This window comes from Microcebus murinus, chromosome 8 (genome assembly GCF_040939455.1).
Source record: "Microcebus murinus isolate Inina chromosome 8, M.murinus_Inina_mat1.0, whole genome shotgun sequence".
Taxonomy (NCBI): domain Eukaryota; kingdom Metazoa; phylum Chordata; class Mammalia; order Primates; family Cheirogaleidae; genus Microcebus; species Microcebus murinus.
Window position 1 is genome coordinate 66,828,845 of NC_134111.1, and position 23,262 is coordinate 66,852,106.

The window sequence follows — 23,262 nt, forward strand, 5'->3', positions numbered from 1 at the left end:
AAGCATGCACACACTTCCTAAGCACGTTCTCCTCTGCACAGGGCACTTTGCTGCAGGTTTAGCTTTTCTTTCCTACTCCCCTTCCCTTTTAGAAATAAGTTCAATGCCATATTTCAATCATGACTTCATCTCGAGGCGGAGAAAAAACAGGCTAACTTGGCCCAGCTCCACAGCTTCCAATTGGTTAAAGCTAGTAAACTTTTTTCTGGCTGCTATGCTACAGATGCAACAGAGCTCCTGTTTTTTTTCCTGGATACAAGTTATTGTAAGGGACAGTATTGTTTGCGTTTGCCCTAGAACTGACTGATGGGCTGCAGAGCACCGGGTGTCCTACTGGGAGGGGTAGAGTTTAAAGAGTACATGCAGCCAACTTCGTATTGTTAGTTTCTCATTTGCAAAGGAGTGGAAGTAACCCTTATAAAGACAAGGAAAACAGCCCAGTGCTTATTACGTTTGCAATTGGGGATACAAAATACACTGAGAGAGACTGAACTTCAGGGACGTTGAAACAAGTAATGCTGCTGTTATGGACTGTTATCATGTAATAGGTGGAAACTTTTGGAATGACCACTGTTAAAAAAACATGGAAGGTTTTTTTTTTTTTTTGAGAAGATTGAAAAATCAAAAAGAAAAAAAAAGGAATATTATCTCTTTAAGAACCTATCATGCTAATTTGTTTTAACTATTTTTGAATCTGTGCTGAGAGATTTTCTCAAATACCCATCTCCGCAGGGCATTTATTGACACGTGTCCAGAAATGTGACCGTCGACAGGTTGAGTTGGGGTTTCTGAAGTGGTTCTAATGTTTGACATTTCCAAATTCCTGCTCAGTGGAGTGGCACACCTGTTCTCAAACCTGGCCCTCCTCATCCGAGCCCTTGGGATGTGGGGCTTATTTCCTAAAATGGCTTTACATGCTTGAATTGGTTTTAAATGTATCCAGCCTTTGAAAGTGCTTTCAGCAGGAAGTTTGTAATAGGCCTTCTATGAACAGTTTTGAGAGGAACAAATGCCAGCTCACGTTGGGTCAGGGATTGAATAATGGAACAGTGTCATTCTTCAATGGCAACATCTGCATGTAAGACAATCGATCAGCAAGCCATTGAGTATCACATTTATCAAATCCCTATCCTCTGCTATATGCTTGCTGCGCTGTCCAGAGGATACTGGCAAAGTATGATTCAAGACCCTGCCCTCAATGAGTACATCTGCTAGTTACAAAGATGACTTAAAGATGTTTTTACAGAAGCCTCCCATTTCCTCAGATGATTGGTACCCCCAAACCACACTTAAAGTGAATCCTTTAAAATTAAAGACCAAAAATAAGTGGAAAGATTTTGTTGAGACATTATGTTTAGAAAGGAAAAATCATTAGAGTTAATTTACCTTGTATTTACAAAATTTTGTTGGTTAAAAATGTATTAATATTAAAACAAAGGATAGATCAAGTGTTGACTTTGAGAAGCATAATTTTCTAACAAAATTATATGGTATCATGATACAATGTCCTTTTACGTTTGACTTCTGTGGGCAAATCATAAAAAGTGTCATTATTTCAAATATATTTGAGGGCTTCATCAATTTCCAAGAGCCTCTCTTAAATTTTGACATTCAAATCATTCCCTTTTGAAGCACTTATTGTACCATCATCCATGTGGATTTTTTCTTCTTCAAATGTTAACTATTCCAGCTGCAGATTCTCATTTGTCAGAAGAGTTGCCCATGATTCAAGGGCTTTGCTAACATTACCTTCATCAACTTCATGATTTCCTACATATTTCACAAGATTTGCGATTTCACATTATAATCACTTCTCCCTGATTTTGCATTGATTTGAGCTGATTTTGCATTGCATTGTTGGATATTGTATAATCAGCTAGATGAATAGAGACATTAAAGAGATGGGCTGTGAGGTGGGAAATGGAGAGAGGCTGGTTGTTAAACAGGAAGAAAGGTTTGCATGTGGGCTTATTTATTTTTGAAAATCTATTTTGAGTAACACAAGTAATATAATAAGCAGTTATCTATTGCTGTGTAACAAACCACCACAGAACTGAGTGGCTTAAAATAATAATCATTTTATTTACTCATGGTTCTGTAGTTGGCTAGGCAGGGCTCAGCTGGATTGGATCCCTTCTGCTGGGCATGCTCATTCAGCTATAGTTTGGGCTGAGGAATCTAAGATGGCCCCATTCATGTGTCTGGCTCCTCAGCTGGGACAACTAGAACACTTGGATTTCTCTCTTCTCAGTCTTTCAGCCTCCAGGAACTCTCCATCTAGTAGGGAAGTCAAATTTCTTTACATGATGCCACAGGGTTCCAAGAGAACAGAAGCAAAAGCTGCAGGTCTCTTAAGATTGGGCTCTGGAAATCTCTTCTTGTCACTTTCACCACATGCTATGATCCAAGCAAGTCATAGACCAAGCTCAGGTTCCAGGGGATGGAAATAGACTCCCTCTTTCTATGGGAGGAAGAGCAGCAGTGTCCCATGACAAAAGGGTAAGCAGCATGGGAGAGATTATTGTGCGTATCTTTGGAAATTTACCATAACATGACTACATTTTTCTTTCAAAACACTATTACAGATGAAGCTGAAGGCCCTTTTGATTACCATATCCATTCCATTCCCTTTCCCCTCTTGTCAAAAGTAATCATTTTTGTGAATTTGGAATAGATCCTTTGGACATTATAAAGAATCAATTCATTAGTAAACAGTTTCATGTTGTGATGGAGTTTGCTTTGTTGCATAATGTTATCATCATGGGAACTATGAGGAACCCTCCTGTCCTGTACAAGACATCCTATAACTCAGTAATAGAGTATAACATAAACTCTAAAGGCAGCATGAGTTCATGTAAGGCAACAAAAACAAAGAGAATCAAAGAAAGCATATTGATGAATTAGAATTTGAGGTAACCTGAGCAGCAAAAATTACCATTTGCTTGCCCTAAATTAAGTCTTATTTCTGTCTGAAAGAAATTAGTGAAATCCAATTAATTCTTAAAAGAATTTTTTAAACCTACATATTACATACTATAAAGTTCCTTGGGAATTGGGTAGTGGAGTTTAGACTTGATACAATGACAGGAGGTTCCTGGAGGTTTTTGGACATGTGAAAGTGAAGTGCTTAAGAAGGATTAGTGCAGTAACAAAATGTATTAGAGGTCCCCAGGCTGGTAACATTTATTGTGTGGTAATTAAGTGCTAGGCACTGGGGGATGCAAAGACGAATGACACATATTTGATACCCTTTAAAAGCTCCCACCTTAATGAGCATAGGCAGGTAGACAAACACTGGGTATAGTTATACAGATGTGGTGCATAGAGAGGGAGTGATATCTCTACTTACGCCACTCCAGGAACGTGAATGTTCTAGTCATGACGGGATATTGTTAGGATTCTGAATCTTCCAACTGACCATCAGCTGTCTATGCTGGGGTCCAAGTCATGTAAGCAGAGAAATCACTCCAGGAAAATGCCTACTTTATTACTGGCCAGGGCATTGGTCCCAATCTCTATGTGGTTATCCATTTCAAGCCACTAGTAATCCCATAATTCCTACACCAGAGGCAGCTCAATGGCCTCTTTGGTTGGCTTTTTCCCTTAGGCCCACACAGTAATCCTGGTATTCTTGGTCTTACTACTATGGTGGTGATAGAAAGCCTGGAATGAGGATCCTGCAAAGAAGAAAAGCCTTTCCCCCAGTGGCTTAAGAAGCAGAGGAGGCTAAACTGGCTACTCTGTGCATCCTTTCCCCTGGGCCGTTACACTGGAATCAAAAGCCTTTCAAAGGCTATGTTTGCCTCTTGAATAGGATGCAGTCCTAGGGTTGTATGAATATATTAAGCACAAGGAAAGAAAGAAAAACAATGTAATGACATATCTGCATGGCTTATGCCACTCAGTTTTGGAGTGGTTTTTTATGCAACAGTAGATAACTGGGGACGTGTAGTTTGCAATGAAAATGCAATTGTTTAAGAACTATTGTTAACAGTCTAGGTTTGTTCCCAGAACCCCTCTCTGTAATACTTTTTGTACATACTACTGTTTCCAAAACCTAACTCCTAAGATAATATTGTTAAAAAAAAAAAAAAGGACTTTGTGTAATTATTCTTACCTTAAGAAAAAATTAAATCTGGGCTAATACCAAAGGTGGTAAGATAAAACCATGTTATGAAGATAAAATAAACTGGGCAGAAAGGAAGATGGAGTTGAAGGATCATCTGTGTCTGACCACATCTGGATGAACTCCACGCCACATCCTGCCATGGCTAGCGATGGAAAGTAGGGGTGCAGTTTAAAGAAAGCCTGAAGGTCCTGCTTTTTCCTTACCCTTTGCTGAGGCAATGGAGAGGAATTATGTGTTCACGCTCACTAGAAATATTAATGCTGAAAAGCACAAGATTATGTGACCTAATCTCTTCCAACCCAAGTCACCATACAATCTATCAGTGAGGTCAGTGTGGAATAGAGCAATGTATAAGGAAATCTAATGAATGATAAAGTGTAGTGTATAGTGTTGACATATAAAGTAGATTCCATCCACTCCACAAGTGCTGTCCTTTAGGGCCCCAGGACCAGTACTTGTCTGTGGTCTGTTAGGAACCAGGCCACACAGCAGAGGTGAGCAGCCAGTGAGCAAGCGAAGCTTCATCTGTATTTACAGCTGCTCCTCACTGCTTACATCCCTGCCTGAGCTCCAGTTCCTACCAGATCAGTAGTGGCATTAGATTCTCATAGGAGCACGAACTGTAAACTGGGCATGCGAGGGATCTAGGTTGTGCACTCCTTGTCAGAATCTAATGCCTGATGATCTGAGGTAGAGCTGAGGCGGTGATGCTAGTGCTGAGGAGCAGCTGTAAATACAGATTATCATTGGCAGAGAGGTTTGACTGCACAGTAAACGTAATGAACTTGAATCATCCCCAAACCATTCTCTGTCCCCCCACCTCCCATATCCGTGGAAAAATTGTCTTCCATGAAACTGGTCCCTGGTACAGGGAACCAAAAAGGTTGGGGACTACTGACTTAGGGAACTCCAGGATTTTTGGAAATTCTAGAGGGGCTTGCATTCTCAAGGCTTCCTCTCTCTTGGATTTATATTTCCCCATCCATCTTTCTTGTACTTCTCCATACCTGCCTAGTTGTAACCTCTAACCCCTTCTTTCAGCATCTCACAACCCACTCACACAAAGTATACACAAAGGCAGATGTTAATGAGACTTTAGGGTAATGGTCTGGAAGATTTCTGACATCTTGCTCGTTCTCCTTCTCCTAGTTTTCTGTCTTCTGTTTTCTCCTTATTCTCCCTATTTAATGAAGAGAAATTTTACTCAAATACTGGTCATTGGGTTTTATCTCTACTCCAAGAAGATATATTATTATTATTACCATAAAAGAAAATCTCCTCCCTTTGTAAGAATAATTCGGGTGCCAGTTAGGACAGCTAAACATTTTTCACCTTGTTTTTTTGTCAAGATCACAGGCAGGAGACCCGTTAGGACACTGTTCATTCATCATTTATTCATTAAACAAATATTACTAAGTAACTATGAAGTGCTGGGAATATAGCAGTGAACAAGAGACAAAGTCCCTGTTCCTGTGTAGCATGCGTTCTGAGGGGTGGGGTTCAAGATGGATAATAAAAATACAGTGTACTCTTAGACAGTGATAAGTACTAGGAAGAAAATCAGAGCAGGGTAAGGGGCCAGAGAGTGATGAGGGTACTGTCTTAGAGAGGGTGGTCAAGAAAGTTCTCTTTGAACCAGGACCATTTAAGCAGAGATATGTTGCAGGAATCCATAGTTTTTCTAACATAGCGATACAGTTTTAGTGGGGCGCGTGTACACCCAGCTAAAGACTGCACACCCAGACTTTCTTTGAGCTAAGTGTGGGGATGTTACTAAGTTCTGTTCACTGGATGTGAGAAGTGACACGGGCCCCTTTCCAAATACTGTTCTACAAAGAATGATATGTATGCTCTACTGACTCTCTTTATCCTGCACGTTTTTTTAGGAGATGGCAAAAGCTGACTTTGGACACAGAAATGGCAACTCTTGACTTGAAGATTGAGGACGGCTGCTCTTCCTGCTCTCTCACTCTTGTCCCCTCATCTCTCCATCTGACCCACCCCCTTCTCATTGTCCTTGGTAAATAGAATGATAGGTAAGAGTATGGACTCTTAAGCCAGACCTCCAAGGTTCTAATTCCAGCAAGGTAGTATGACCTTGGATAAATTGCTTTTCCTTTCTAAGTCCCACGTTCTTATTATAAAATGAAGATAATAATTCTTATCTTATTATTATGAGTTTAATGAGGATTAAATGAGTTAATATTTTTGAAATATTTGGACCAGTGCCTAGAACATGGTGAGCAGCATATGGGTTAAATACATAAGTAAATAAAAGCCCTTACTAATATAACTGTCTGGTTCAGCCTCTTAGCTTTGAAGATGTGATTTCATTTTTTTCCCCAAAAATATGTTGATATCTTGCGCTGCCTATGCAATATTCAAAGCTAATACCTCTTTTGCTGTCCCTTTCTGCCTTGCTCATGCACAGGATATTATGTGTCAAATCTTGGGAAATATATGGGGGTGCCTCAGCCTTACTTACAGATGAATTAATCAACTACTTTAAGTGAGTTGCTACATGCTCTGCACAGATAGATTTTAGATAATATGAAAGAAATATAATTCAAAGTCTTCATCCTGGAGAAGTTCAGAGTCCTACAGGAAAAGCAAGATTTACGCACAAGAAGCAATTAGAAGACAATACTAGGCAATACCTAATGAAGTGCTGAAATTGTCTCTTTTCAGTTTCAGGAAACCCTTAACATCACAATAATAACCCTTAGCTTCTGTTTTTCTCATTTCAGACGCCTAAAGCGAACAGGAACTGAGACAAATAGCTTTAAATTAATGGGATGATTTGGTAATAAAGCTTTTCTTATAATACAGTACTTTTCATGTATGTTGTCTCCAGATACTGTAAGACCTTGAAAAACAATACTTGAAGGAAGTGGGCGGATATCCACTATTTTTCCATGACCAAATTGATGCTTGCGGAAGTCTAGGGCCCAGGACCTAACAGTGGGATGAACAGATAGATATGGTTCACTCTTCTTTCCCCAGCTAGAGAGAGCTTTTCCACTCTCCTCTGTCTTCCTCTCCTTCTTCCATGGCTCTCTGTTGCTGTTTATCAAATCTTAAATCTCTCCTATGAAGGAGATTCTAAAGATTCCTTTGGTCAGATCTTTCAGAGTGTAATAAGCCTTAGTTGGAGATAGTTAATTTTGAGGTCTATTTTGTGAATTTGTTTCTTGAAGTATCGTGATGAATGGATGTCAAGAAGTCATACAATTTTGTTCTCTATTTTGACAAAACAAAAAACAAAGATCAAGGACAACAGAAACCTTCTTACCCTGTCTGAAAAGGAAGTTATATTAATTTGAAAGCTTCTGAGAAGGAAATTCCAAAACCATTTTGGTAACCAAGTCTGGTATTTGTCAGGAAGTTCTTCTTCATAGATAATTCAAATCCTTATCATAGCAATATAAAACCATTTCCTCTCATTCTGCTCTGTTTTTTGAGTTAATGAACATTCACATAATGGATTTCTATGAATTACCTATTAATCATCTTTCTATAATTTCTACATATTCATATTAAAATTTAGGATTCTTGATTAAATCGAGGCTGTATGTGTATAAAACCTCCTGCTATAAATGCTTTTTTCTCAAAAATATTTTGGTAATGCAACATGTCTCAGCAATAAAATATTTTTGTAGGTGAATAATGGTGGTGGCAAGCAGCATTTGCCTGATGCTTTACACTTAGAAAGTACTTGAACTATCTTGAATTATCTCTGAATGCTAAAAATGTGTGATTCTAAATTCCTCTCCCTCTGGGCTCACATTTGTTGGCTTCAAAGAACTTGTTATCTTAGTGGAAGCTGTGGCTGTATTCCAACTGAAAAAATAAATAAATATTGAGCAAGCCAGAAATCCAGGTAACAAGCAGAGGTGACAAGAGCAGAGGGAATAAAGGTCTGGCTGGCTGTCCTCATGTGCCTGACTGCTTTATTAAAACATATTTTGAGTTTCTCTTCTTAAATCAATTTTGGGCTGTTGCATAGGCACAGTCGTCATACCAGGCCTGATTAATGGGAAACATGATAGAGTGTATTATAATGCAAAGAAAACTTAGTATCTTTAGGGCAGACTTTCCTCCATTGTTAAACTGGTCCACTTGATTTCTGAGGCCTTTTCTAGTGATGTCATTTTTTTTGCAGAGTAATTTTGTTAGTATTATCTCAGATTCTCAACTTTAAAAACAACACCGACAAACAAACATCACAGTATTTTTTTGGCCACTGGATCTCACCTCTGCTCATAGCCAAGGTAGTTGACAAAGCGTGGTGTTTGAGTGGACTGGGAAACCAAGAGACCTGAACTTGATTTTCAGCTCTCCCACTAGTTAGATGCCATTGAGCACTCAACCTTGTGGGAACTGGATTTTCTCATTTGTAACTTGAAGGGTTTGACTGCATGATCTAATTCAATTCAGTGAACATTTATTAATTGTTTCTCACATTTAAGACCCTTCACTAGGACATGGTGGTGAAGTTGGGGAAAATATGAAGATATGTTAAAGGCATGGAGAGCTCTTAATGAAATACAAATCCAGAGGGAGAAAAAGACAAGGTTAAGCATTATAATAGAAAAAAACCACAGACTTTTAGAAGCATAAAGGAGGCAATGAATAAGCTTCTGAGTTTTTAAGTATTATGAAAGATGATGTTAACCTATAGCAGAAGAGCCATTCAGGAAAAAAAGTATTTGGTCTGTATTTTAGATACTGTAACTAGTACATACAGTTCATTGCAGCAGCTACTTAGGACCACAATCTACTATGGTGATTAGCATGTCCATCTCTCACTGCTAATTTCACTCCTCTGCAGGGTGTAAGAGAAATGAAAATGTGGGAAGATGGAGTTTTTCCAGTTCAGGGATTGACCTTTAAAAGAATCAGGGCAGAGAGAGGGTAATGAAGCCAGTAGAGGAAACTAGTGTAAACATCCCTGACATAAGATGGAACTAATTAAGTTTAAATGGGAGGGAACCTGATCCAAATTAGAGAAAAATATTACCTGAATTGTAGTATTTTTTTAAAAAAGAAATACAATTATATTATTTTCAAGTATATGTGGTAAGTTGAACTAATTGCTAGAAAAGCATTTCTAAGTTTAAGTGCTATTGGAATCTTCTTTTAATGAATAGATAAATTCTCATTCATGAGGACTATTTTTTTGAATGCATATAATTTGTGTGCATTAACGTGTTTAAAATAAAATGGCTAATCAAGCTCTTTAAATTTTGTTCGTACTGCTAATTTGTTTAGTGATTTTTTTATATAAACAACTCAGGAGTAAACCTGAGTATAATATGGTACTAGCTTTCAAAACTTCGCAAATTAGTGGGGTCTAAATGGCTGCTGTCTCATTTGGTTCTTATGTACTAGAAATGGTACAACTTTATTACAATCAGACCTGAAACTGTTATCTCTAAAAAGTTGTAGCTAAAAAAATATCAAAGAGGGAGGCCAGCTGGCTGCCTCAGGCTGTCCTGTGCCATGACATAGCAAGGGACTAGACCGATGAGCTTCTGGAAGACCTTTTTTGGGCACAAAAACATCAGCAACTGGAAGATGGAAGTAAAATAAAGTGGTTAGGAGAGTTCCTCACGGTATCTGCTCAAGCTCTGCTATTGTTCAGGTGGGAAGGAGGTCAGATCCAAGCAAGAGCTAAGGAGAAGCTGAGAAGACAAAGTTTAAAAGCCATCCTGAAAGGGTACTGCTGTGGATGTAGGGGCAACTGGGAGCAAGGAGCTACTGGATGGTTTTCTAGAAGAGCATTTGAAAACCTGGGAAACACCATGTGAAATGCTGGGGTCAGCCTCGTGAGCTAATCACACTGGTATTAAAATGGCAGGAATTAATGTGAACTGACCTTTGACTCTGCCTCTCAGAGTCACGTGGCCTCAAGTATCCAATTCTCCAGTTTTTAGGTCCAGAAATGTAATCTTGTCCATTTCATTCCTAGATATGATTGGGGAAAATTGACTCACTCTATTCAAACTCACAAGAGAGCAATTTATGATTCCATGTTTCTGCATATTAATTAATAGACAGCTACTTTGCATAACAAACCACAGTGGCTATTTCAGAAACTTAATAAGTGCTAAATAAAGCAAAAGAAGAGAGATATCCCTAAGAAATGAGGTGAGGGTAACTGTATGTACTGATCTTTCATATTTGGGGCATATTATTATATGCCTGGCCATAGGAGTTTCAAGAATCTGTAGTGAAATGAAAAAAGTAAGAGTAATACAGTGGACTTATCCCCAAACTAAATATATTTAAATTAAAAGAATGTGCTTTATTTTGTGATTCTGTCATGTTATTTTTGATGTCAAAAATCTTGCTTTTATGGAATTATTGTACTATTTTTTATAATTTTTTTTTACTTGGCATAATAAAACTATTAGAAACCCTATTGCATCTTCCAGGTTTTTCTTGAGGATGTTTTATGGTTCTATGAAACTCCAAAGTTTGAGAACCACTAGTTTAGAAAACTTAAGATCCATGTACCAATGGTTTCCATTCCTTTGTCCACAGAGAGAAATGCATTATCATTTTAAAAAGTATATACACACCTACATATACATAAATACATATTAATATGAATATTTATAATAGAAATAAAAGTTTCAAAAGCCATGCTTAATCTTACTGCATGCAACACACTCTGATATATTTCATTTCACTTGTTGAAAATGTCATTTGCTTTATAATAAATTGATTTCATGACCTGCTACTGGGTCACAACCCACAATTTGAAAAACACTGCTGTAGACTCAGAGTCCTCTCTTCCCAGGACATAGCTGAATAAACACTGACAGGTGTTTCCTTTTTGGATCTCCTTTTCTAGATTCCACACACACCATATCCCCCCGTTGCACATTTGTTGCCCAGGATAGGTTACAATACAATTGATTAAATAATAACTTTCTTTATGTTAGCCATAACCATGTCCTTAGGATATACCATTGCCACTTTGCTCAGTTTGAGAAATATTCTCTACTTCATTTAGATTTAGAGGTCACTTTGGTCTTATTTTTACAACACAAGGAAGTCCCGTGGTCTCATTAGTCCCACATTTACAAAATACTTCTTATGATAGGTTATTCTGCAGGCTAATAATTCACACCTGTTTTAATTAATTTTATTAGCCTCAATTGCAGAGCATGACATTTTAGTTACTACTCAGATTGGAGATTCGGGGATGGACAGGAGGGAAAACCTTTCTCTAGCCCTTGAACACTGACCAGGCAATGGGAGATAATTAGAGAGTCCAGCGAAGAGGAGAAAAGGCAACTCAAACTAATTAAAGAAATTAATGATTAAGAATAAGTTAAACTGTCCAAATGTAATTAGTTTGGCTATGTAAACTTGCCACAGAGTAATGAAGAACAAAAATGTTATGTATGTTTTGTAGTAATTATTTGTATTTTGGATCACAGTGTTTGTGCCAGTGTAGCAGTGTCATGTGAGGGCTGATGCCAGACTGTCTGGGATCAAATCCATTTATTGATGTCCCCTTTTAGGAGGACGGACTGAGCCTCAAAGAGGTTAAGTGACGTTGGACAAGTTTCCTAACGTCTGTGAGACTCAGCTATAAAATCAGTTATAAAATGAGAAACATTAGGAGCACCTACTCCATAGGGTTGTCTGAGCATTAAATTAGTTAACATATGTAATGTGCTGAGTCCAATGCCTGGCACATGGTAAACACTCAGTGCATTGTAGTCATTATTGCTATTATCATGTAGCTAGTGGTTTACAGGCTGGGAGTTAGAGTCAGTGACCTGGATGTAAGTTCCAGCTTCCTCATTTCCTAGTTGTATAATATTGAGACAATTACTTAATCCTTGTAAGCCTCCATTTTCTTATTAAAACTTGTGCTAATAATATTTACTATAGTGCTATTCAATGTTTCGAGGATTAATGACACCACACAGTGCCTACGATATAGAGCTCAATAAATACAAGTCAGCTAGATAGAATTACCAATATTACCTCATTGTGTATCAATTCATTTAATACAGTCTTTCCATTATATATTTAATAATCAAGATCTTAACTTCCACATTAGAGGCCTTGGATAAAGCACCATTTAATCACTCTTTATGTCTTTCTAACAAGGAACACCATTCCACCCCAAAAGAATCAAACAAGCATGAAACTTTAAATAAAGTTGCAGTATTCACTCCAATTCAATAACTGTCCTTATGCATTTCCATTACGTGTTAAGTACTGTGTCCTAGAAGGCACATTTCCGCCTGGCAAAGATAGAAGAAAAGCCGAATTTAAAAGGCTACTATAATTAGAACTTTTGCTAATGGCACTTAAACTGATTAATATCCAATAGAACCCACTCTACTGAAGCATATTTTTTAGGCAGTTATACATTTATATTAAATTAACATTCATTGAATGAATGATCTTATGCAGCAGTGTCTCCATGTGGCTCTTGGAGGTAATTTTGCAATGAGATGGCCAGTGTAGTCGAGGGCCTTCCCTCTTGCTGTTTTCTCTGCCTGGAATGAATGTTCTTCCCATTCATTCTCACATGGCTGGCTTTTTTTCTCATCATTCAACGTAGGCTTAGTCTTACCTGGCCATTCCACTTAATGTGGGCCCCACCCTCAGTCTTCCTCTCCCCAACCACCTTGTTGCACCCGTTGCATATTCTTCATGGTGCGAATGACTATCAAATAAGACTGTTTTGTTTGTGAGCCACTTACTGCCTGTGTCACCCACTAGGTCCGAAGTGCCAGAAAGGCAGGACCTTGTCTACATTATTCACGGTCTGTATTATTTTTCTATTATTTGTAACAAATTACTATAAACTTAGTGGTTTAAAGCAACACACATTTATTATCTCATAGTGTCTGGGGTCAGGGGTCAGGCTTAGATCTGCTGGGTTTCACCAGGATTAGCTCAGGGTTTCACCAGGCAGAAATGAAGATGTTGGCTTGGCTGAACTCTCATCTGAGACTTGATAGCCTCTTCTGAGGTCATTCAGGTTGTTGACAAATTTCAATGTCTTGTGGTTATGGAACCAAAGTCCTCTTTTTGTTGCAGGCTATCAGCTGGGGTGAGGGTGGGATTCTCTCAAGTCCTAGAGATTCCCCAAGGTTCTGGCTGGGATACTTTCTCACAATGTGACAGTTTATTTCTTCAAGCCCAGCAGGAGAGTATCTGATCTCTAGACCCTCTTTTAGGAATTTACCAGATTGGGCCCGGCCCACCCAGGATAATTTCATTTTAATTAACTCAAAGGTAACTGATTAGGGACCTTTATTAAGTCTTCAAAATCTCTTCATGTTTGCTATTTAATATAACTTGATCACAGGACACTCAAGGGGTGGGGATTAGACAGGGCAGGTAGACCAGGGCTGGGAATCCTGGAGGCTCCCTTATAATTCTGCCTACCACATGTTGTGGCCTGAAGGCCTAAGGAGTATCTGACACTGCGTAGGTATTTAATGCATATCTGTGAGTGAATGAATGAATAAATGTCAATGAAAGAAGAACCGAGGAATTAGCAAGAAATGAAAATATCGGTTATATGTTCAGATGTATGTTTAGTATTCTATATTGAATTCAAAAGACTCTTGTGATTGGATTGTCCACTTAATTCACTTTTCTTACTGAGGGACTTGTGACTATCACATAGCATAAAGGAGAATTAAACAGTATTTATTGCATTATATTAGCAAAGTTTCTATAGCGTAGTAGTCTTGATTAATAATTCTGCCCAGCAAATCCTATGCAGAAAAAAATGTTAAATGTTATGGCTAGAATGGTTCACATATAAAAGTCTGCTTATCATTAGCAAATCAAGAATAGTTGAGATTAAAACTTGGACTTTTGCTGTCTGTTGTTGAACACTTAATTATTCCACAAACCAGAGAGGAAGAAGGCATTTTAATTTCTAGAAGAAATGATATGAAATCAGGTTCAGAAAGATGTTTTCCTGACCATACCTTATATTTTGTGGAATGGCCTTCTAGAGGAAATGTAGACAGTACTACCATTTGAGACATGAGAAGCTACAGGGGCGAGGCAGGCATAGGATAGTGTGTTAGTCTGCTCCAGCTGCCATAACACAATGCCACTGACCAGGGGCCTTAAACAGACGTTTATTTTCTCACACTTCTGGAGGCTAGAAGTCCATGATCAAAGTGCCAGTAAATTCTGTTTCTAGAGGGGGCTCTCTTCCTTACTTGCAGGCAGCTACCTTCTCGCTGTGTCCTCACACAGCCTTTCTTTGGTGCGTGCACATCGAGAATCTCTGCTGTGGCTTTCTCTTCTTGTAAGGACACCAGTCCTATCAGATTAGGGCTTCACCTTAAAGGTTAAATGAGGTCCTAATCATTTAACCTTATTACTTCCTTATAGGCCCGATCTCCAAATATGGCCACATTGGAGGTTAGGGCTTCAACATATGAATTTTGAAAGAACATCAATCAGTCTACAACAGAAAGCCTAGGAAATTATGGAGGAAAAAAAAAGACCTTTAAAAGGGAGTCAGTTTAGATAGAGAATATAAAATTAGGTACAGAGTCTTGGAAAAGGGAATATGCACATAAGGGGCTCAGAAGCTTACAATTCATTAATTCCTTAGTAAGTTCACCTCTACTTGCCATATAACTAAGGAAATGATTAATACTAAATCTCTCTGAGCCTAGATTTTCTCAACTGTACAATGGAGATAATAATCATTTTATATTGAGAGTATTAAATTACAACTAACAAGCTTTTCTCCTTAACTATTATTATTGCTACCTTTATTATTATTGTCAACATCATTATCATTATTCAGCCCCTACATTTTACAGGTGATGAAACCAGCAGAAAAACTATTACATGGCTTGCTCTACATCACGCAACCAGTGAGTTGGGAGAGTGGGCCAGCCGTCCCTCCTGCCTCCTGCTCTACTCTCTCTCCATGGCTCCATAAAAATAACCTTTTGTACTCCTTCGTGTTAGAGGCAAGGACCCTCAAAGACCCTCAACTCCCCTATAACTCATCCTACGCACGGATTTCGCCCTGGAAAATTCCAGCTATAGCTCCAAGAAGAATGCATTCCATGATGTGCTGACCATGGGATGCTCCAGGGAGTGCTGACTGCAATTGTTCCCGACCACCTGCCAGGTTGGAGTTGAGTAAGCAGTCAAAAACAGGATACCGATAAGACGCTGATTGGGGCTGATTAACCCAGACCCAAGCCTCATCGTCGCCCCACTCTATTTTTTTGTTTCTACTTCCTTGTTTCTGTATGCTTATAAAACCTACTACGAATCTAAGTAAAGCAGACCTTGACAACCCTTTGCTTGGTCTCGTTCCTTTCTCTCGCCCATCTCTTTCAGGCACGGTCCCCCTTGACCCCATGAATAACAGAAGGTCCCGCGGGCCGTGACACCTTCGCCCATGCTCATGTCCCTGAAGAGTATGTTGGCATAGACAGTATCATAATCTTCACCCCTAATATTTATTCTATGGCTACTAAAAAATGAAAGAGGTCGAAACAGCAGATATTAATTTGGTTGAGTGTAAGCTTCTTTTATATATGTATATATATATAAAATCAGGGTTAAGATATATGAAATAAGAAGTCATAATCATTAAATACAAATTTTCATCATTTGTGGATATTTCTAATTGGAAAGCTTATTTCCATCTTCATTTGAAGGAAGTAATGACTTTTTAAAAAATGGGTCTATGTAATCTCATTTGGGAGTGATTCCCCAATTCCCACATGTGCAGATTCTGTTAAGGACATTAGAGGATTTCCTGGGAAAGGTCTGAGGAGCCAGCCCCAGGGGCTCCAGTCCACCCCTTGGAAATATGCACTCGATGACAGAACTTGGCTCTTCTCCACTCTTCTCATGGCTCCAGGGACGTGAGAATCTTTCCATGTTATCTTGACTCCATGGAACTCTGTGCCTCAGAGCTGGTTTTAGCCCTTTTAAAGCACAGATAATGTTAGTTCCAATGTACCTGAGCATTTGTTTCTCAGTGACCCACACATATATTTTGGCTTGCTCATCAGGGCTCGGCCGTCTAAGCGTGACTGGTATTGGACCCAAAGGTGCCAACCCTTAAAATGAGTGCTGTGTGAAGGGTAGGTAATATTTGACTCAAGGCTCTAAATCTTTGGCCTCTGAGTCTGAAGGAAAAAAAAAATACAACCTTATAATAAACATTTTTCTTATTTCTCTAATTTTCAAATACAGCATAATTATAAGATTTTTTTGTGAAACCGTAAAGCAAACCATGTAGCAATCTAACAGAATCTACACATATGTAGGACATAGATCAGCACAGGTAAATTATTTAACCTGTAGCTCTTACTTATGTACAAATAATAAAATGTGGTTTTGGAAGTTCTTAGAGAAAACATGTCACTTATAAACAAGGAGGTTATGAATACCTTTGGTTTTTGTTATCATTATTAATATATGTATCAGAAATAATGTCACTAATGTTGTAGGGCTAGAAAACCACTGCTAATGTTTGCTTATAGGATCTGCACATGGACACTCCTGGCTCATCCATCTACCAGATCTGCTATTTATTAAACAGACATGAGCATATAATAAAACAGAACAGTGAGGAGAACTGTAGGCACAACAAAGCGCATCTGCCAAGGGGCCTTATTCCTTATCTTCTCCGTCTTTCAAGGTGGGCAAGGAAGAGATTGGTGGACTCTTCCTCTGAGCTCCACCCCTCTGCCTGGCCTCACCTGTCTGCTCTGCTGGTTTCAGGCCACCACACCTGCACCCTGCAGCTTCTGCCTCACGGTCCTGTTTACACTGTGTCTTCAGCATTCCAGTTTCCCAGCTTTACTCACCAGAGATTCTTCCTGGCATCAGGGCTCAACTCATCTCTCCTACTCATTGTTTAACACCTTGTAATAGCTTGAGTTAAACAAGTATTAAAGTGTTAAATTCCTAGTAGACACAAAGATGAAAACACCGATCATGAGGACTACCAGGCTTTTCCTTGTAAACTCTTTTTGTATAACATTAAAAAGACATGAAAAACAATTTCTTGGTTAGTAAAACATCAACGTAAATTTTTTTATATCCATGTGAATCTAAATATTATCTTCTATCAAGGCTCCTCATCGGATGCCTGTCTCTCTGTTCGTCTGTGTGCTGATATTTGCCAGCAGGGGACTGTTTATGCCTTAACATTTACAAGCAGAATAGTGGGTGCAGAAACAATACCCTCTCAGAAATTGGAACAGTGATTCTCAAGCACATCATTTATTTAACAAATATGTGCTAGGCACTGTCCTAGTCGCTTGGGATAAATCAGTCAATAAGACAACTCCCAACCCCCCCATTCCCCAAATCCCTGAGCTCATGGCACTTATTTTCCATTTTCCATACATATGTAAAAATATAGATGGATTTCTATACCTGCTTGCATCCTACAGAGATCCGAGTGTCTGTGTTTGGGATGCAGCAGCCGGTGTTGTGCAGGAAGTAGAATGCCTCCCGAGAAAGTGAAAGTTAAATCACAGGCTGGCTTTTCAAACAGGATGGACTTTGGCAGCCCTCTCTTGAAATATGCATGTGAGATAACTTCCATGTTTCTGCAGAACACCAGCGTGACATGCCTTTCATCTTGAGCAGGGGTGTGCCACTGGTCAAGAAATGCTACCGTCCCAATTCAGGTTTGCATAGCAATGTCGAGTCTGCGCTAGCCACAGTCACCACGCAGGGCTCTGTCTTGTCAGAGGTCAAAAACAACTAAAAAGAAAAAAAAATATATTCACTGTCACATTTCCACAAGTATTAACTGCTATGTTACCCTTTCCAGTGGTAAGAATAAGAAGTTCAGGAGTAGTAGGCTTTAGACAAAGCGTGGAGAATTAATTGCTTAGGAGATGTGGAAAGTAAATAATTATGCTTGAATTAAAAGAGAACAATGCTCACACATACACATACACACACAATCCATGCTGATCTACGTCTTATGTACGTGTGCGTGTATTTTAGGAGTGCAGGAAATGTGAGTGGTGAGTTGGGGAAATGTAAGGTATCCCCCTGCTTCAGAACCAGTAATCTTTCAGACACGCCATAAATGTACAAGATGCTCCCCAGGCTGGATTTTGAAATCTCTGAATTAGCTGAAACAGTTGTAAAATCACATGGAGCCAGACAGTTTACAATCAACTGCAAATCAAAGGAGGCTCTTATATGTTGTTTGTTCTAGCAGGCACCGGAAATGTACTGAACCTGCGAAATGTGCTTTTGATATCCCATTAACAAAATCTGCCTGCGATTACAACCTCCTACCTTCCCAACCTTCATTTTCCCTCCTTACCCCTATGTTAGAGATAGTTAAGATCCTCAGCTCCAGGGGCGTCTGAGAGGCGGTTTTTAAGACAGGCTGTGATGGCGCATTGAGCGCACCTGGGCTGCGTTCCTGGTTAGATCCTACCCATCCATCCCCTGTCCTGACATCAGAACTGATTCCTGTCAGCTCTAAAGTGCCTGAAAAATTTCTTTCAAGGCAGTTTCCTCTTCTAACACATCCCTGGGGAATTTCCCCTAGGGGGTGTGAGGCAGCGTTAGATTGTGACTATGATAAGATATTCCCGTGCTGGAAGAGTTCTGTATGAAAAGCAGCACATTACATCTGTTGTTTTCCTTATATAGGGTCTATTTCACACTGAATGCTACTGGAACATAACCCAGGACTGTCTTGACTCCCCTGCAGTCTTGTACTTCCTCCTCCTCATTGACGGCAGATCCCGAAACACTCGGTGACATATGGTAGCCTATCTGGGATGTGTGCTGAGTGCACTGCATTTGCTTTCTGACTCTGGAGTACTGTGTTCCATTTGGGGCATCAGATTTTTTAAAGGGATATTCACATACTGGAACTCAGCCATCAGAAATCTTTTTGGGAACAAGGTAAGAGGAAAAAAAACCAATCACATTTATATATGCATAACTAGTACCTGCACAGAAGGCAGCAGTAAGAAAGGTGAAGAGTCAGTAAAATACCATAAGAAATCATTTAAAGAAACTGGATGTATTCAGCCTAAAGGCATCTAGTACTATTGTTATTTTGGGGTGGAGGGTAGTAGTCATGATTCAAGTGTTTGAAAGGTTGTCATGTGAAAATGACAATGCAAATTTTTTTCCATGCAGTTCCAGTCAGCAGAACTAGAATCAATCTGTGGGATTCATGGTTAAACAGACCTTTATTCTATATAAGGAAGGTCATTCTGCTTATTAGTTGCACAATGATAGCATATATGTGTACAAGCTAAAGCCGTAAAACCTTGTAGAGAGAATTCTTCACTAAGTAGTTGAGCCAGACCTGTAGAGATTCCTCCAATTCAAATATTCTATAAATTTCTGAATTAGGAGTTTCTTGTTCCCCTTTCATTTTGACAGAGGATTGATAGAAGCTTGAAATACCTCTTTTTATTTTTCTTCTTACGCCCTCTTAATAGGATAAGATAATTGAATCAATTCCATGGCTTTAATGAAAGCGGTATTACATCCATTTTTTTTATTTGAGTTATTTTCTCTTTTGAAGTATGTAATCCTAGATAAAGGAAAACCTACATCAGCTAAATATCCATGCATTCTCATTGTAGCCTGACCAGCCTTCTAATATTTTAGCTGAGCCTGGTCATCTTGTTACCGCCCTGTGTAGGGAGCTAACCTGTGGATTTCGCCCACCCAGTATCCATCCCCATTTCCTTCTTTTTTTGAGACACAACGCCTCTCGCACTGTGTACCGTCTTGGTGGTTTCCTCCATCAGGAATCCTTGTCTCTCAGGCTAAAGGTTAGTAGGAACTGACGGAAACTTGGCCAATTCGACTCTCTCTTGGAATTTGCATGTTAGGCACTATGACACAAGGACAGAGAAAGGTCGGAGTGGACTGTTTCGCTACAGCTCTGAGAAGGGAATGTCCTTTAGTTCTTGTTTCCTGCACTCACATGCAGATGGTAAATTGATCTCACAAGTTGTGAATGTTTGTTATGCAGCCATATTGCTTGATTGTTAGATAAGGAATTTGTGTCAAGATTTGGAACATGTGACCTTGTGTGTTTTCAGTGAGAAAAGAAAATGAGATATATGCAGTGTGTACAATTAAGCATCTTTTGGGGTAGAGATTTCCATGGGCTCATTTAACTAGAGGCCTTAGGGTGTGAGAATTCCTGCTTCCTGAAGTGTTGGAAAGTTAAGGTCAAATGCTGGATGTGTTTCAAGTTCTGAGACAATACCAGCCGATTTCAAAGCTGGTGTTTGTGTGTGCGTGCATATGTGTGTGTACAGAGCCGGGGAGGAAAGGCAGCCTCTAAAACTTTGCTTTGAAAGATGCCAAAACACTGAGCCACATATTTGTATGAGAGAGATCTGTGTGTTTGGATGAAACCTGCCTTTTTCGTAAACACTAAACGCAGAGAGGCCTACCTCCTCCTGCCCTGGTTTTGAACTTTTGTTCACATTGGCAACTTCCCTCACCTTGGCTCTTGAACTTCCCTTTGTAGTGAAACTCACAAGTACTGTGAACTGGCAAGAAAATGATGGAAAGAAAGGGTGTGTTGGGCTAGATTGCATTTTTCCTGAGCACTCTGAAATATCAGGATGTATGGAACATGAGTCATCACTTTCTGTTGAAAACTTCCATGACCTTTACAGAGTAGGTCAAATTCCTCCCAAGCTGTGCTTCTTCACACCCCAGTGCATGACAGTAAAAGGGCAAATCCGAGGGAGGCAGAAGCATATTCATATTTTTTCTTGCAATCTGTTACACATTATTGTTTTCTTGACACACTTTGCTTCACATGACAGTACTAATGGTGGAAACTAAGGTCAAGTGTGAGAGAGATTTCCCTGTCCTACCCAGCGTGACTGTTCAAACTCAGGCTGCGTAGACTCAGAGCCTGCTAGAATTAGGACAGTAGTGAAGGGGAGAGTGTTTCGCTGAGGACTTGGGGAAATAACTGAGTTATAGGGGAAGTCCCTAAGAAAAGATTATATTCCAAATTCTGAATCCCTGACACTTGGCAAACTTGGACTTGATGTGATATACAAGAACAAAACAGCCAAAAGTATTGCAACAGTGTTCTGGCCAGGTGCCATTTTACAGAGGGCCGTGTAATTCTATAACTGTCATCCCTCACTCAGGGCATCATGGTTTTGACTAATGATGTCAATACAGAAGAACCTGGACTATCAAGAAAATTTCACTGTAGTGGCTCACTCCTGTAATCCCAGCTACTCTGGAGGCTGAGGCGGGAGGATCCCTTGAGCCCAGGAGTTCAACACCAGACTGAGAAACATAGTAAGACACCATCTTTAAAAAAATAAATTAAAAAAAATTAGCCAGGTTTAGTGGCAAACAACTGTTGTCCCAAGTACTTGGGAGGCTGAGGTGGGAGGATCACTTGAGCCCAGGAGTTTGAGGCTGTAATTAGCTATGATTATGTCACTGTGCTTCAGGCTGGGTGACAGAGCAAGACCTCATCTAAAAAAAAAGTTTATATTGTATACACTATATTTTTAAGAACTCAGGAATTGGGGGTGTGGTATAAGGGAACAGGCTGAGAAAGTTCACTGGAAAATCAACAGTTGAAGTATTTGGCCATGGAACAACCCAGCTGTGTCAGCCCTTTTTAAATTCTATTGGAATACTTCATCTCTCTCAAATCATTTAGAAATGAGGAAGTCTATACAGTGAATTTTTCTTATCTAAAACTTATACCTTTAAGGCTTTGACCACTTTTTACTTTAACAGATTTTAATACTAATCTTTTAAAAATGAATTACACACTTCTTTGCTTTCGTAAAATATTTAGTTATAATAACGTAGCATGATTTTTTTTTTTCTGTTTACTGTCAGATGCTGGGCTGTCACTCCTCACGGCTACCTCTCCCGTCTCTAATAGACTTTCCCCCTGTGTCTAGTTTGCAGCTCCTGAACGGCAAGAGCTAAAAATTTAGCATGCCTGAGTTTAGAAATTGTTTATGTTGGTGATATGTGTCTTTGAACAGGGCAGAAGAAACTCTTAAGTCAAGTGTGTGAACTTTAGTGAATGAGTTTGGTGACATGAATTCTGGCTTCTTGGAGACCTTTAAAATGTTTCTCAGGCCTTTTTATGTCCATCTTTGCTTCTCAGTGGTGTCCTAGACATTTGAATTTACCAGATTAAGTGACCCTCAGATAAGTAAGGAGTCACTGGACTCACTGCTCTTCAAAGGTTAGAAAAAGAATCAAAGTATCTATCGTCCAACTGGGAGTTGAGGTCAGCTGCAGTGAGGCTGGCAAAGTCATTTAAATTTGATAGCTTAATCGCTATTCCCATGCTGACTTTCTGCATGACTGCAGAGGAGTCTTTCTCAGCGAGGATGGCATGGCAACCCGAGGAAGAGCAGTGGATAGCGCCTGAAGCCGCTGCGCGCTGGGGGTAGACTGCAAGTGCAGTGTTTGGATGAAACACACAAAACAGGAAGGGTCTCTGTGACTGCGACCGCCTGCAAACCTGTGAATGCCCTCTTCTTTGCAACTGTATTTATCAAGAACTCAGGTGCCCTGTAAAACTTAGAGCATCTTAGAGGTGGGTGGATGCACCCGTCTACCCCCAACACTTTTATTTTAGAATAAGAAACCTAACCTGAGAACAAGATTCTGTACCCTTGGCTGAGCTGGCACAAGAATCCAGAGTTTGTGACTCCAAAGTTGGCGATACTTTTCCTATACTGTCATGCTTTTAAATGTAAAATGTCGTGTATGCAACCAAAAGTTTTCCACTAGAAGCGAACCTATTGCTAGTTTCTCGATATGAAAATCCTGATGTATTAGGTGATTTTTCACATTCAAGCAAAAGATGGCAATTGATCATCTATGGCATAATGGCCAAAATGATTCAGAAAATTTGTTTTTATCTTTTTGATCTATCAGTAGATGGCAGGAGATACCATGAAATCAAGATATAAAAAGGTACACAAATGATGGAATTCAGTCATTGTTACTTGCATTACCTGGAAATATTGGCATCCAGGGTGGACAGGGTGCTGTTATGTTGGCACTCAGGGAGAGAGATTTTTGAGTGTGGGTTTTAGTTCAATTATTAGCTTCCCCATTAATCTGGCAAG